Source organism: Nylanderia fulva, unplaced genomic scaffold, assembly GCF_048542155.1.
Source record: "Nylanderia fulva isolate GAGA-0341 unplaced genomic scaffold, ASM4854215v1 Scaffold112, whole genome shotgun sequence".
Lineage (NCBI taxonomy): Eukaryota > Metazoa > Arthropoda > Insecta > Hymenoptera > Formicidae > Nylanderia > Nylanderia fulva.
Window position 1 is genome coordinate 171,669 of NW_028189324.1, and position 15,533 is coordinate 187,201.

Consider the following 15,533-nt stretch of genomic DNA (forward strand, 5'->3'; position numbering starts at 1 on the left):
AAATTAACATTCCGTTACAGAATCGATATAAATTGTAAACGTTTCGACTGCACTACAGTCTTTATCAATACATAAAAGTTAAATATTAAAATACAAAGTTAAATGTTAAAAATACAAAGTTAGTTATATATTAGTATCAGGGAAAACAATACAAGATTCCGACATAATAGTTTTATTGGACGTTGTTTCATTATTTACTAATGTTTCCGTAGATCTTGCATTAAACGGTATCAATAATAGATGGCATTTTATAGTCACACACAAAGATTCCCAAAAATGAATTTATAGGTATGATAAAATTTATATTAACTTCTACATTTTTCACTTTTAATAACATAACTTACAAACAAATTTATGGGACTCCTATGGGTTCCCCACTTTCTCCGATCATTGCCGATATAGTCATGCAGGACTTGGAAACATTGGTAATTAGTAATTTAAATTGCGAAATGACTTTTTATTTCCGTTATGTAGACGACATTATTTTATGCACTTCCGCTGACAATATTACATATGTTATGAACGAATTCAACAATTATAACGATAGACTACAATTTACATTGGAAAAAGAGGATAATCGGTGTATAAGCTTTTTAGACATAATAATCAAAGTAATAGATAATAAAATTTATTTAGATTGGTATCACAAAAAGACATTCTCAGGTAGATTACTTTCATTTTTTTCAAATCATCCGACTTGTCATAAAATAGGAACAATTTATAACTTGGTAAATAGAGCTTTATTACTATCACATCCGCAATTTCACAAAAAAAATATAGAGAAAGCTATTAACATTCTGCTATCCAACGGTTATCCTCTTGATCTAATTTTCACAGAAATAAAACGCAGATTAAAAAATCTCTCAACTAAGAAATTTAACAAGCCTAATAATAACAATATAACAGATACTAATAATACTAATACTAACATTAAATATTTTGTCATACCATATATAGAATCAATATCTGAGAAAGTTGCTTCAGCAATAAGAAGACCTGACGTAGTGGTAGGATATCGTTGCATTAAAAAATTGAATGACTTCATAAAAGTTCAAAAGGACAGAAATAATTGCCCCACGAATTCTAACGTTATTTATAAATTGAATTGCAACGGTTGTGACGCCACATATGTCGGACAGACAAAAAGACAGTTAGGAACGAGACTTAAAGAACATAAAAATAATATTAAATTAGACTCTGCTAGACATTCGGTTGTCACGGAACACATTCTAAACGAACAACATACATTTGACTGGGACAATATTAAAATTATGGATCATGAAAAGAATTACCATAAAAGACTAATATCTGAAATGATCCACATTAAAGAACAGAAAAATGGAATTAATTTAAATAAAGACACCGAATTGTTAGACAGTAGTTATTTTGACATACTTAAAAAATTTGCTGAATCATAATTTAGAAAAAACATTGGTAATAAATAAATACATCACGCTCTCTATTTTGACATTTGTTATTCAGACTTCGCAACACACACTTGAAATATCGGGAAAAAGGACTTGTTAAAACGATAATGTAAGTTGAAAAATTTTTTAATTTTCTCTGACATTGATTTAATTCGCGTATTATATCCGCAGCATGTTTAAATGTCGCATAACTTGGCATCTCAGACCAATCGCTTTGCATATCTATTGGTCAACAGCGAAGAATCGTTTTAATTTTATATTTTAATATTTAACTAACTTTGTATTTTTAACATTTAACTTTGTATTTTAATATTTAACTTTTATGTATTGATAAAGACTGTAGTGCAGTCGAAACGTTTACAATTTATATCGATTCTGTAACGGAATGTTAATTTAATTATTTAACTATTAATAAATTTTGACACTTTATTTATTTGCTCGTTCAGTTGGCCTACTATATTTGATTTGTTTAATTTTGTTAATTTATACGAGCCTTTCATTAATTAATTGAAATGTTTTATCATAAAAATTTTATTATAAAAAAACATAAAGTATTATTTATGTTCGTTTCATTAACTTTAACATTGACTAGAGATAACCATGACCCATACAGAAAAACGGTTTCATTAGAAGTCATATTTAGTTGTAGTCTAATTATGTTTCAAATTTGGTTCAAATCGGTGAGCTATGTGTGATCTGGTTATTAGATTCTGAAAATAATTAAATTTGAGTGACTGTAACTCAGTAACAGTCCATTATTTAGCTTTGAAGCTATTATCTTTTATTCTTCAGATCATAAGCTACAATATATGAAAAAAACCAGTTGATTTAAGCGAATCCCTCAGCAAACGACCAACTTCGACAAAATAGTAGCGCCCTCATTTTGGAATTAAAAATATCGGTAACTACCGACCGATTTTTAAAGAATAATTACTGATATTTTGAATTTCACATTATAAATCATCCAAATCAAACATGTATTAGAAATCCATGTATACATTGCACATATCGCTACATTTAATTATAAGTAAATATATGTATTGTAGTTTTTCGCTCTGTTATACCTCTGTATTACAACGCACGCATACATACGTGCGAATCGTAATACAAACTATACCTACTTTTATTTTAGACTTCTAATCTAAATTTAAAGCATAACAATGCTTTTTTTCATGTATGTTAATCCCCCAAGGATCTTGTGTTTATATTCATACAAAATGTATATTTTTTTATATAAAGCACATAATATGATGAGTTGACAGCTCGTCTGTCATTCGAAACGTCATAGAACAAAGTTAGATAAGGAAAACTGTAATTTTGTAATTATTTTTCGTTTTTTATGTGAAATCGAACTTTCCTGGGATCATTGATGTATGTATTCCAATTGTAGAGAAGCATTTTTAATTCTGTCAAATTAATGCGACAAAAACTAGAAGTACGAAAATAATAATTAATCGATAAAACAGACAATCTTGAAGGATCTCCTTAAGGGGATCCTAAATGATGTTTTTACCGACCGAATGCGAGAATATTTATTTTTTTCATATAACTTTTTATTGACTATACTGATCAATAAATCCTTTTCCACGATTAAAGTACTTATAAAAACGGACCGCGCTAGCTATGTTTGCATATATAAATCATATAAAAATCAAAAATTACAGTTTTGTTATCGGCTGCTTTGTGTCAGTTCGTAATAATACTTATTTAATAAAAAAAGTTTTGCAATTTGTCTGTGCATGAAATATAGTATGCGCGGTAAGGATTATATGAAGAAATATTAGTAAGCAATTAAAAGTGAGATTGCAAGTCTAATAAAAAAGTTATATATAAAAAAACATTTCACGCATATGTGTGTGTGCAAATCGAGGCTGCGGAATAAAACAGAGCAGTAGATTAGTTGCGTGATATCGTGATAGATGGAGCTGCAACGTGTTTCTCTCTCTCTCTCTCTCTCTCTCTCTTTCTCTCGCTCTCTCTCTTTCTGTTTTTTATAAGGTCTGTTCGTTTTGGCTACACTGGCCACATTAGTTCAGAGGTTGTCTTTTTTGTTCGACATTGGAAGGAAAAAGATAACCTCTGAATTAGTGTAGCCAATGTATGCCATTATATATTTTATGTTTGATAATATAAATAATACATCAATTTTTTTCTATAAAAAATTATATATAAAACAGAAAAAATTTTGTGTTATTTATATTATCAAACACATGAAATATATAATGACATACAATTTTATTTTAATTATATTTGTATAATACAATAATATTCACATGATTTTTATAGATAATAAGTATATGCATTTATAATTTATAAAAACTAAATCTTATTTTTCATACATCGAAGTAATTCGAGTAATGATTTTACTGAAATATATATTTGATAGACATTGTGATTCTAACGAATTTTATTTGTTCGCATATACCTGTAAATTGTTATAAAAATTACTTTTACTGTAAATGTAAGATAAATTGTATGCAATCTATAAAACAAAAAGAGAGAGACAGAGAGAGAGAGAGAGAGAGAGAGAGAGAGCGAGCTTTTTTTTCCCGAAAATAGAGACATTCAATGCAAACGGTGAATTGTATATCTCTTTACGACACGTACAGCCGGGGAAAAATTTTTTATATATAATTATATAAAATAATTGTATAATTATACATATAATTTTGCGATTATATGTATAAAATTATACAATTATTTTAATATAATTATATATAAAAAATTTTTTCCCGGGTTGTATGTGTCGTAAGGAAATATATGTATAATTGATCGTTTGCATTGAATGTCACTATTTTCTGAAAAGTAAAAAAAGAGAGCTCTCTCTCTCTCTCTCTCTCTCTCTCTTTCTTGATCCTTTATGCTTATTGTTAGTATTCTATCAATTAGTAATCAATGCAATCAATCATATCGTTTTACGGCAACAGCCAGTTACTCGTTCACTCACTCATTCATTCTTTTAAAATATGTCCATTTTTATACATAATTATGTAAATTTATATATAAAAAATAAGGGTGCATATATAATCATGTCAAATTTGTATATAAAACATATATATTTATATATATAAAGAAATACTTATTTATTACACTTGTATATATATATATATATATATATATATATATAAATTTATATAATTATATATAACAAGCACTTTTACTTAATTATGTATAGACATATTTCATTATATAATTCTGCGATTATACGTATACTTTTATATATTTCTATATAATATTATATTATTATATACACAAATTTTTGTCCCGGGGTATTTTAAACTTTTATTTTCTTTTTCTTTCCCCATTCTTGTTTGTCTTTACATGCATGTTATTATGTTGTATGTGTATCATGTATAATTTGGATTTGTATGTATGTTGAGAAGATTGGAATAGATAAAATTTTATTACTTCATGTTTTTATATTATAAATGCAGCTTTTTGTAAATATCCGAAATAAATAATTTTTCTACAAATATTTTAAATTTATCAAAATATTTTTTACTGCACAATTAGACTAATATATTTTGCATTATTCTATCTTTATTAATTTTTTTCATAATAAAATGGATTTTATTGAACAAATAATAAATAGTAAATAGAGAAAATATAAAATATCGAAAAGAATATATTCATATAAACATATATTTGTGAAATCGAAATTTTGTTAAAATTGACTTTCATAGAAATTGTATTTTATAAATTTAATTAAAAAAAGCTGCATTTATCAGATAGAAACATAAAGTAATAAAATAATATATTCCAATCTTCTCAACACACACACATACACACACACGCACACAACTTCTTATAACAAATGTTATATAAATTATACATATACAGGATGTAACAACGATCATATATCAGGAGTTTTTAGAAGAAAATACGTATTTTATTGAAAAATGTTTTATTACCAAAGTTATAAGGGTTACTTATCATTACATAGTAGTATTAGTATTATGTTGAATAGCATTATCAAAGTCACATAAAGGTTATTTGGAAATAATGGAAACCCTCATTTTTTATTGCATGTACATACATGTAGCTTACTTTGAGAGCTTTTCTAAATAAATTTTTCATTCTGTGCATGCAATAAAAAATGAGGGTTTCCATTATTTCCAAATAATCTTTATGTGACTTTGATAATGCTATTCAACATAATACTAATACTACTATGTAATGATAAGTAACCCTTATAACTTTGGTAATAAAACATTTTTTCAATAAAATACGTATTTTCTTCTAAAAACTCTTGATATATGATCGTTGTTACATCCTGTATATGTATAATTTATATAACATTTGTTATAAGAAGTTGTGTGCGTGTGTGTGTGTGTGTGTGTGTTGAGAAGATTGGAATATATTATTTTATTACTTTATGTTTCTATCTGATAAATGCAGCTTTTTTTAATTAAATTTATAAAATACAATTTCTATGAAAGTCAATTTTAACAAAATTTCGATTTCACAAATATATGTTTATATGAATATATTCTTTTCGATATTTTATATTTTCTCTATTTACTATTTATTATTTGTTCAATAAAATCCATTTTATTATGAAAAAAATTAATAAAGATAGAATAATGCAAAATATATTAGTCTAATTGTGCAGTAAAAAATATTTTGATAAATTTAAAATATTTGTAGAAAAATTATTTATTTCGGATATTTACAAAAAGCTGCATTTATAATATAAAAACATAAAGTAATAAAATTTTATCTATTCCAATCTTCTCAACATACATACAAATCCAAATTATACATGATACACATACAACATAATAATATGCATGTAAAGACAAACAAGAATGGGGAAAGAAAAAGAAAATAAAAGTTTAAAATACCCCGGGACAAAAATTTGTGTATATAATAATATAATATTATATAGAAATATATAAAAGTATACGTATAATCGCAGAATTATATTATGAAATATGTCTATACATAATTAAGTAAAAGTGCTTGTTATATATAATTATATAAATTTATATATATATATATATATATATACACAAGTGTAATAAATAAGTATTTCTTTATATATATAAATATATATGTTTTATATACAAATTTGACATGATTATATATGCACCCTTATTTTTTATATATAAATTTACATAATTATGTATAAAAATGGACATATTTTAAAAGAATGAATGAGTGAGTGAACAAGTAACTGGCTGTTGCCGTAAAACGATATGATTGATTGCATTGATTACTAATTGATAGAATACTAACAATAAGCATAAAGGATCAAGAAAGAGAGAGAGAGAGAGAGAGAGAGAGAGCTCTCTTTTTTTACTTTTCAGAAAATAGTGACATTCAATGCAAACGATCAATTATACATATATTTCCTTACGACACATACAACGCGGGAAAAATTTTTTATATATAATTATATTAAATAATTGTGTAATTATAATTTTGCGAAAAATAACAAAAATTGGGTACATGCTAAAAATGTAGCATGTAGACACCCTATATATACATATTTGTAAACAAAATCGTGTGCGCGCAATGACATATATTTGGGCGGGATGGTTCACTTGTCACGCGGTACGTACTATACGTGCTTACACGCAGTGCGCGACTCGACCGTTATAACGTGTGATAAGGTGTCGAATATTGTGATAGATAGACATACTGTGATATTTTAAAAGTGATATTTTTATATTTATTAAATATATAGTGTATAATGGGTGCAAACAAAAATAAACGTTTGCCCCTATCTGGTCGCAGATTGAGTAGAAAGGGAGCATGTTTTAAAAGGTTAGTATTATGTCATATCATAAAATTGATTCAATATCAGAATTACTGTTACATACAGCACAAATACACAAAATATTACATACCTATTTATTATGCACATAAATGTATATAACGATTAGATAGACAAAAAGAAAAAGAAATATATATATATATATATATATATATATATATATATAACATTATAAACAGTACAAATAAACATTAATTATATACATCTATTTGTTATACATATACATGGATATAATGAATAAATTAACAGATACAGAAAGCTGAAGAAAAAAAAAGAGAAAGATAGTGAGTATGAGTTCTCTAGCCTCTTTACATTATAAATATATATCATAAAGCAATATATATATGTATATATACATACACACATACATGTATACATACATAATAATATATTGCTTGTCGACGTTTATAAAAAGGCTCACTCGTTCGCTCTCTTTCTATTTATTTCTTTTTTCTTCTATTTCTTTTTTTTGTCTATCTAATCGTTATATACATTTATGTGCATAATAAATAGGTATGTAATATTTTGTGTATTTGTGCTGTATGTAACAGTATTATGTATGCTGTATGTATTATATATATATATATATATATATATATATATATATATATTATAATAGTGCGCATGATATTTGAGACGTTTCTGATAATTAAAAAATTTATATTGTACAAATGAATTTGTTTCAAAGCTATTACGTAACAGAAAAATTAAAAAAAAAATGTTTTCATGAAAAAATGAATGTCATAATTTTTTTTTAAATAAAGCATCATATTCAATCTAAATCAATTTGTTACAATATTCTGCATCAAAAATTATAAAGATAAAATTGTGAAAAAGTGAAAAGTTTACGAGATATTTGAGTTTTAGAGAAAATATGTAGCTGCTGGTTTACAATTTATATCTTTATTTATATCTGTGTTTTCTTTACACCAATTGATTTAAAATTGGAATAAAATAATCAGAAAATGATTTCATGAGATATTTCATAGTTTATGTACATTATGAAAGTATAATATATCTCATAAGCTATTCGCTTTTTTTGGCCATCCTACATTACAACTTATGCAGAATATTGAGAATCGATTTATATAAAAAAATATGATTTTATTAAAAAAAATTCAAGGTAACACTAATTTTTTTTATAAAAATTTTTTTTCCTCATTTTTTATTGCTTGTAATAGATTGCACAAAACAGATCAATTTTTACAATATATATTTTTTTCTAAACTGTTGCAAACATTTCAAAAATCGTACGTATTGTTATGCTGAACATCGTATTAATATATATATATATATATATATATATATTGATACATATATATTGATATATATAGTTGGTGTAAAGAAAACACATATTTACCTTTAAAAAAATATGAAAATTGCAATAAGCAGTTAAATAATTTTTCTTTAAGACAACTATGTGTTTTTTTTACACCAATTGATTCGTTTCATTATTCTGTGCATAAAAGTATTAAGGTATGATAATCGAAAAATGAATATTTCCCAAGATATTTTGTATTTTATGTCAAAATACTGCAAATTTGCAGCCTTATAACTCGAAAAATACTTAATGAAAAAATATTTTATTGTAGTGTTTTGGAAAGATCTTAAAGTCAGCTATAAAAGTATGCAAGAAAAAATATAGTGTTCCATTTAAGAAATTGAAGTTGACCGTCACGTAACCTTCAAATGGCTATTCAAGGTCAAATCAATGACACCATCTCATGTCCCCCTTGAAACCATACAACTTTTATCTGAAACATTTTTGTTTTAAACTTTTGAATTTTGAGAAATTTTAGTGCAAAGATTAAAATGGCTTACCCTGTATATAAATATATATATACATATATATATATATATATATATATATATATATATATTTGTATGTATGTATGTATGTAGGTGTAATTTTATAAGAACATTCAAATAGACGTTTAAAATGCAATTTTTATTTTTATTTTTAATTTTTATTTTAATTTTTTTTTATTATAATGCAATTCTCAATTTTTTTTATCTGAAAGATAATGCAATCCTTTGTTTATTTTTTCATGTATAATTGATAATTATTATTATAGTTTTTATAGTAGTTAGTGCCAGAGGCGGTCTATTCGTGTGCTGGTTTAAAAAATAATTCCAGAGGCGATCTATTCGTGTGCTGGTTGTTTTAAAACTGTAATTCCAGAGGCGATCTATTCGTGTGCTGGTTGTTTTAAAACTGTAATTCCAGAGGCGATCTATTCGTGTGCTGGTTGTTTTAAAACTGTAATTCCAGAGGCGATCTATTCGTGTGCTGGTTGTTTTAAAACTGTAATTCCAGAGGCGATCTATTCGTGTGCTGGTTGTTTTAAAACTGTAATTCCAGAGGCGATCTATTCGTGTGCTGGTTGTTTTAAAACTGTAATTCCAGAGGCGATCTATTCGTGTGCTGGTTGTTTTAAAAAATAATTCCACAGGCGATCTATTCGTTTGCTGATAACTGTACAAAATATTTTACCCCAGATGCAGTTTGCATGTGCGCAAAATTCTCAGAAGCGATATTGCAATGTTGAAACTTTATAACTTATCATGTGATAGTGACTTTCACGTAATCTTTATGACTGTGCAAGGTTTCAACACTAATGGTACTATTTTATAGTTCCTTTGAAACCGTACAACTTTTGTTGTTTTATTATAAAATGCATTGAAACAAAGAGATATTAGGGGTAGTAAAAATGGGACACCTTGTATAAATACACACACGCATACATATGTGTATATGTATGTGTAACAACCTGTGTATATATAATTTTTATATAATTATAAATTATATAAAATGGGACACCCTGTATATGTATGTGTGTGTCGATTGACAACTTTTTTATTGCGACATCTGTCGAGTTTTGTCGATAATTATATTTAAAAAATCTTCATTATCGACCCTATCGGAGTTCGCCCGTGCATTTAGGATCCCCTTAACTGAAATCTATTTTACATAAAATTAAAGTGCGGGCTACTTTATTCGGGAAATGACATATGGCTAAAAAAACGATCACGTTGAATCGTGATGCTTAAAAGGTTATCGAAACCATATTTGCGGATTTAATCGTCGCTTATAATCATGCTTTCGTGACAAGATATCTCGCAATCCCGTACGAAGAACCGCGAAAGTGAGTAGCCGACGACCACAAAACTCGATTTCCGTCGAGAATGTATGCAAATATGTACGTTCGCCGGCGCTTAACAGAAAAATGAATCCGCACAGCGGCGCATAATCCTCTCATACATACATATGTATAAGTTTCTCTCCGGCGGCAAGTACGTACGTACCTTCTTTAATTGGCTGATGCGAATCAGTTCTCTAGCCTGATAATCATCTGCGGCAGCACGAAGAGAAGCATCTCGTGCGTGACACACCGAGACGAGTTGAACCGAAGAGCCAACCAGCGACCTAATCGCGAAAATTAATAGACGAAGAAATCGTGAATTTAACCGAGCTAATTATATTGTCCTATGCGTGGCCCGCTTTCCAAGATGATTGTATAATAATAATATAATATAAAAAAACTGATAATCTCGGCTCGAATTATTGTGTTACAATAAAAATAAAATCTCGACGGCAATCGGAGCCTGTGCGGATGACATGCACAAATTAATAAATTAAAATGAGATCTCAAATCAAACTCATTTATTAAATTCTAAACGTTTCGACCCACTTCGGGTCTTCTTCAGTAGCTGCAAAATACAAAGAAACAAAAATAAAAGATAATCGGTATAATCAGAAAATTATAAAACTCGTATACATACAATCCGCAAATAAATTAAATATCATTCTCCTCCCTATTCAAACCGTCCGGCCGTCGGAGTGTCTCCCTAACGGTGACCATCGTCAGGAAGGAAGCAGAGCAGTGACTCCCTTACTAACACTAATCAACATAGTATAAATTAAACGTAGAAATCCACAAGAATTATAAATTAAAAACCGGGAAGAACACTCACCCCGACAGCAAAAACAGAGAGAAGACGATGTTACACGTGACACATCACTCTAACGACTGTGCGGTATTCTACTTCGACACAGTCGATACATATATACGCAAAAAACAAATATAAAAATAAAATATGAAAATAAAAATAAAAACAACTAAAATTTATCAGCACTCATGTCAAAGGTCTAACATAGAATCCGGTTATGTATAATCACAAAGCTAGATTTTGGTAAATTTTTCTATTAACAGATCAAAATTCTCGTTTAATTTATCGGTGTCGCTATGTAAATTTAAACTATTCCTCTGACGTTTTATGTGGATCATTTCGGATATCAAACGTTTACCGAAAAAAGGCTCTTCGTCCAAAACTTTTACATCCTCCCAATTAAATTCATGGTTCAATAATCTATGTTCCGATATGACCGATAATTGTGACGCGTTTCTTTTTATGTTGCTGCGATGTTCTTTCATCCTAGTTTTCAACAATCTACCCGTCTGCCCTACATACGACGCATCACAATCCATACAATCAATTTTATAAACTACATTGTTATGGAGTTCCTTTGGTAACTCATCCTTGTGTACTTTGATGAATTTACGGAGACTGTTAATTGCTGTATAGGATGGAATGACATCCAAATCACGTGTAATGTCCTCGATTCTCTTCGATACATTATTAACATACGGAATATTAAAGTACGAAACTTTTTTCTGCGTTAGAATCTTGTCATTACATATATTTGCTCTATTGTTATGCAACTTATTATTGTAGCGGAAGAACAACTTTTTTAACCGCGCTTGTAATGTTTGAAATATCAAATTGAGAGGATAATTATTAGACAAAAGAACTCCAATCATAGACTCAAAGTTACCTTTATGGAATTTCGGATGAGATAGCCAAAAAACTCTATCTATGAGGCTGATAATGGTGCCTTTTTTATGGCAGAGAGGATGCTGCGATTCAAAATTTAAATATCTACCCGAATACGTCGGCTTATGAAACAAATCAAACTCAATGCTCCCATTATTTATAATAATAGTGACGTCTAAAAAATTCAATCGGTTGTCGACCCCCTCCTCCATGGTGAACTGCAATCTAGGATGGAAAGAATAATATACCCGCGAACGATAATAATCATTTGTAATGTAATGTGTGTACAAGCATCGCTTCTAGCACGTTTCGCGCGCGAGATATAATCTAATTTAATGAAACGCGCGCTTATGTAATTTTCTCCCGACAAGAAAATCTTGCGTTCGAATTTTCGCGAACATTAATGTTGATTCGCATTCTATGCCGCAAATTGATTATTCGGCGCTTTTTATTTTTACTTTAACAGGGATGTGCTTATTTAAAATAGAAATACAAAATGGAAAATACCTATATTTTACATTTAAAATTTACTTCTTCAAAAAAAATTTTATATTTATATTTAAATGTATTTTTATTATCCATTCTCTATTTCAAATGTAGTTTTCTTGCAAATTAAAAATTAATCAAGATATTAATAATATGTACAATAATATAATGATGTCACTATGGTACCATATCTTCATTCTGGCATCACTGGCTTTAATGATGAAACTTTATAGAAAAAAAATAGGAAATTTCCTCTTTGAAAATTTATTTTTCTGAAGACACATTCCACTTCTAAAAAACATTGCAATCAAAATGAAATTTTAAAAGATTGCAAACTGAATGTCTGTAAACAATATAGGCAAATTTTTTTGTAATATGTAAATGCTTATGTAATTCAAGTTTTTATTTAAAAAATATAAACATTTAAGTATAAGAAATAATAATAAAAGATAAATATAAATAATAAAAAATAATAATTTAAATATAAGAAAATATAGATATTTGAAAAAATTATTTTCAGAAATTAATTTTCCGTTACTTATTTTAAATAGGTGTCTAAAAAGCATGTATTTTATATTTTTAAATGGAAAAGTTCCAACTAATTTCGCATTTTCTATTTCAAGTGGATTTATACCCATTTTGCACATCTCTGAACTTAAATATCCTTGAGACGCCTTGATATTCCGTTACGCAGCGAGTAATGCATTTTAATCAGTGCATCATGATGCGCACGGAAAATTTCAGAATTATATATTGTTGCGAATACGCTCAAAATACCAAACATCTCCAATTATATTATTTATCGAGACGTGAGAACCTAAAATATAGAGATATAAAAAATTAAGAATGAGTCTTGTTTCTAGATATACAATATTTTATCTATAATAAAACAAGATGAGATAACGTTTACACATAATCTGATGTAGATATAGATATCATCTGCTATAAATATAAATATTTATAAGAATCATATTTTTAATAACTATATCGTGTAAATACAGAAGGAAATGAGATGATATGATCTTTTATTATAAAAATATTAATTGAGAATTTTGCACATGGAGTGTTGTATATTTTGGATAATACATATAATTTATTGAAAATTATTTCCGACAATTTTTCGGTTCTTTTTTTTCTCTTTTGTATTAATAATTTTATTTTTATAGAATATAGTATTATGTCTCAAAGAATTATTAATAAAATAGATGAATTAATAATATACATCAAATAATTATTAATAAAAAGTAAAATTTCAAGTTATTTTATTAATAAAACTATTTTATTTAAAAAAAGTACTTCTTATTCAAATAATGTGTTTGTAAATATATAAAATATTTTGTATAAAATCAATTTGAAATGTACAATAGCTGTTGAATTTATTAAGTTAATTAGTTCAGTTTTCTTTGTGTGTTTCATAAAATTACGTTAACGTTATTTTTTGCAATAATAGTACTATATATATATATATATATATATATATGCAATACTATATGTATATGCAATAATAGTACTGGTAAAAAAAATTAAAATAAAAAATTAATAAATTTAATGCGAGAATAGAAATTAAATGACATACTTTTAGTTATAATTATAGGAAAGAATGTGTGACTAGTAATAATATAATTTCAACGATTTATTGGAATACATTACGTGACCTGTAACCCGCGTGCTTCTATTCGACATTGACCTGTAAGATGAAGAGAGAGAAAAAATAACGATAATATATGTAATTATACTAAATTGCATATATGTACATGTAACTTTGCTTTCTCGGGTAAAGGACGACAAGAAATATCGCAACAATTTCCGCATTCTGCGTAGATGCTCGCAAAACACACATGGTTTTCGTGAAGCCTTTCGTTAATGCAAAAAAATCGAGAATGTTGCAAATGTGTTTCTTTGCAAATTAGGATATTATATTTATGGCAAAGCGTCATGCTGCATTGGTAAACATTGAAAAAATTGACCACATCATAAAGAAAGAAAACTTAATGGATATCTAGTTAAACAAAATCGGCAAACATCGGTAAAGAAAAAATATTATATGATAATATAGTATTATGCAGGAAATTAATTTATAGTTCTCTATTCCATCTCACAAAAATATTTTATTAATTATATATATATGTATTTTATATTTTAATATGTACTTAATTATTATTTCTTAAATATCTTTATATGTATGATATATATTCTCAATTAAATATAATTAAATTCTGGTTATCTTTTTTAGTTATGCTTTATACTTTATGTATTAGTTATGTTTTAAAAGCAAATGCATATTGTATAATATATTAATTTTTTTATTATTAATTGCAGATTATTAAGTACGTTTTAAATATGATCTATAATTCAGAATAAAATTCAAAATGAAATTTATTTATAATTTTATGTGCCACATATCTGCAGTCGGTTTTAAATGATCTATTATTTGTAATTTTCTCATATTGCAAGTATCACGCATAATCATTTCGAATAAACCATCACCGTGACCTACTTCGAGAGTTCTGATAAGTAATAATTAATATATCGTATTATGTTAAATTGGTGAAAGTATCAATTCGATATAATTAAAGTCCGAATGCAATTTCTATAACGAGACTAATAATGAAATAATAGACAATATATAGGTTATGCTATATACAGTTACTGTGTATATTTTATTTTATTACTATTCCATATATTTGCATTAGTGTGTGTGCGTATATATGTAGATGCAAAAACGCAAAATCTCGCGAAATAATATAACATTCTGATATATATATATATATATATATATATATATATATATATATACACATATATCAGAATGTTATATTATTTCGCGAGATTTTGCGTTTTTGTGTATATATATGTATACATATATATATATATATATATATATATATATATGTGTGCGTGTGCGTATGCGTGTGCGTGCGTGGATTTAAAAAAAAGAAAAAAATGTTATATGAACATAAGTCCGGGGGGGGGGGGAACGCATCCCCCTGAGCTACACTTCCTCA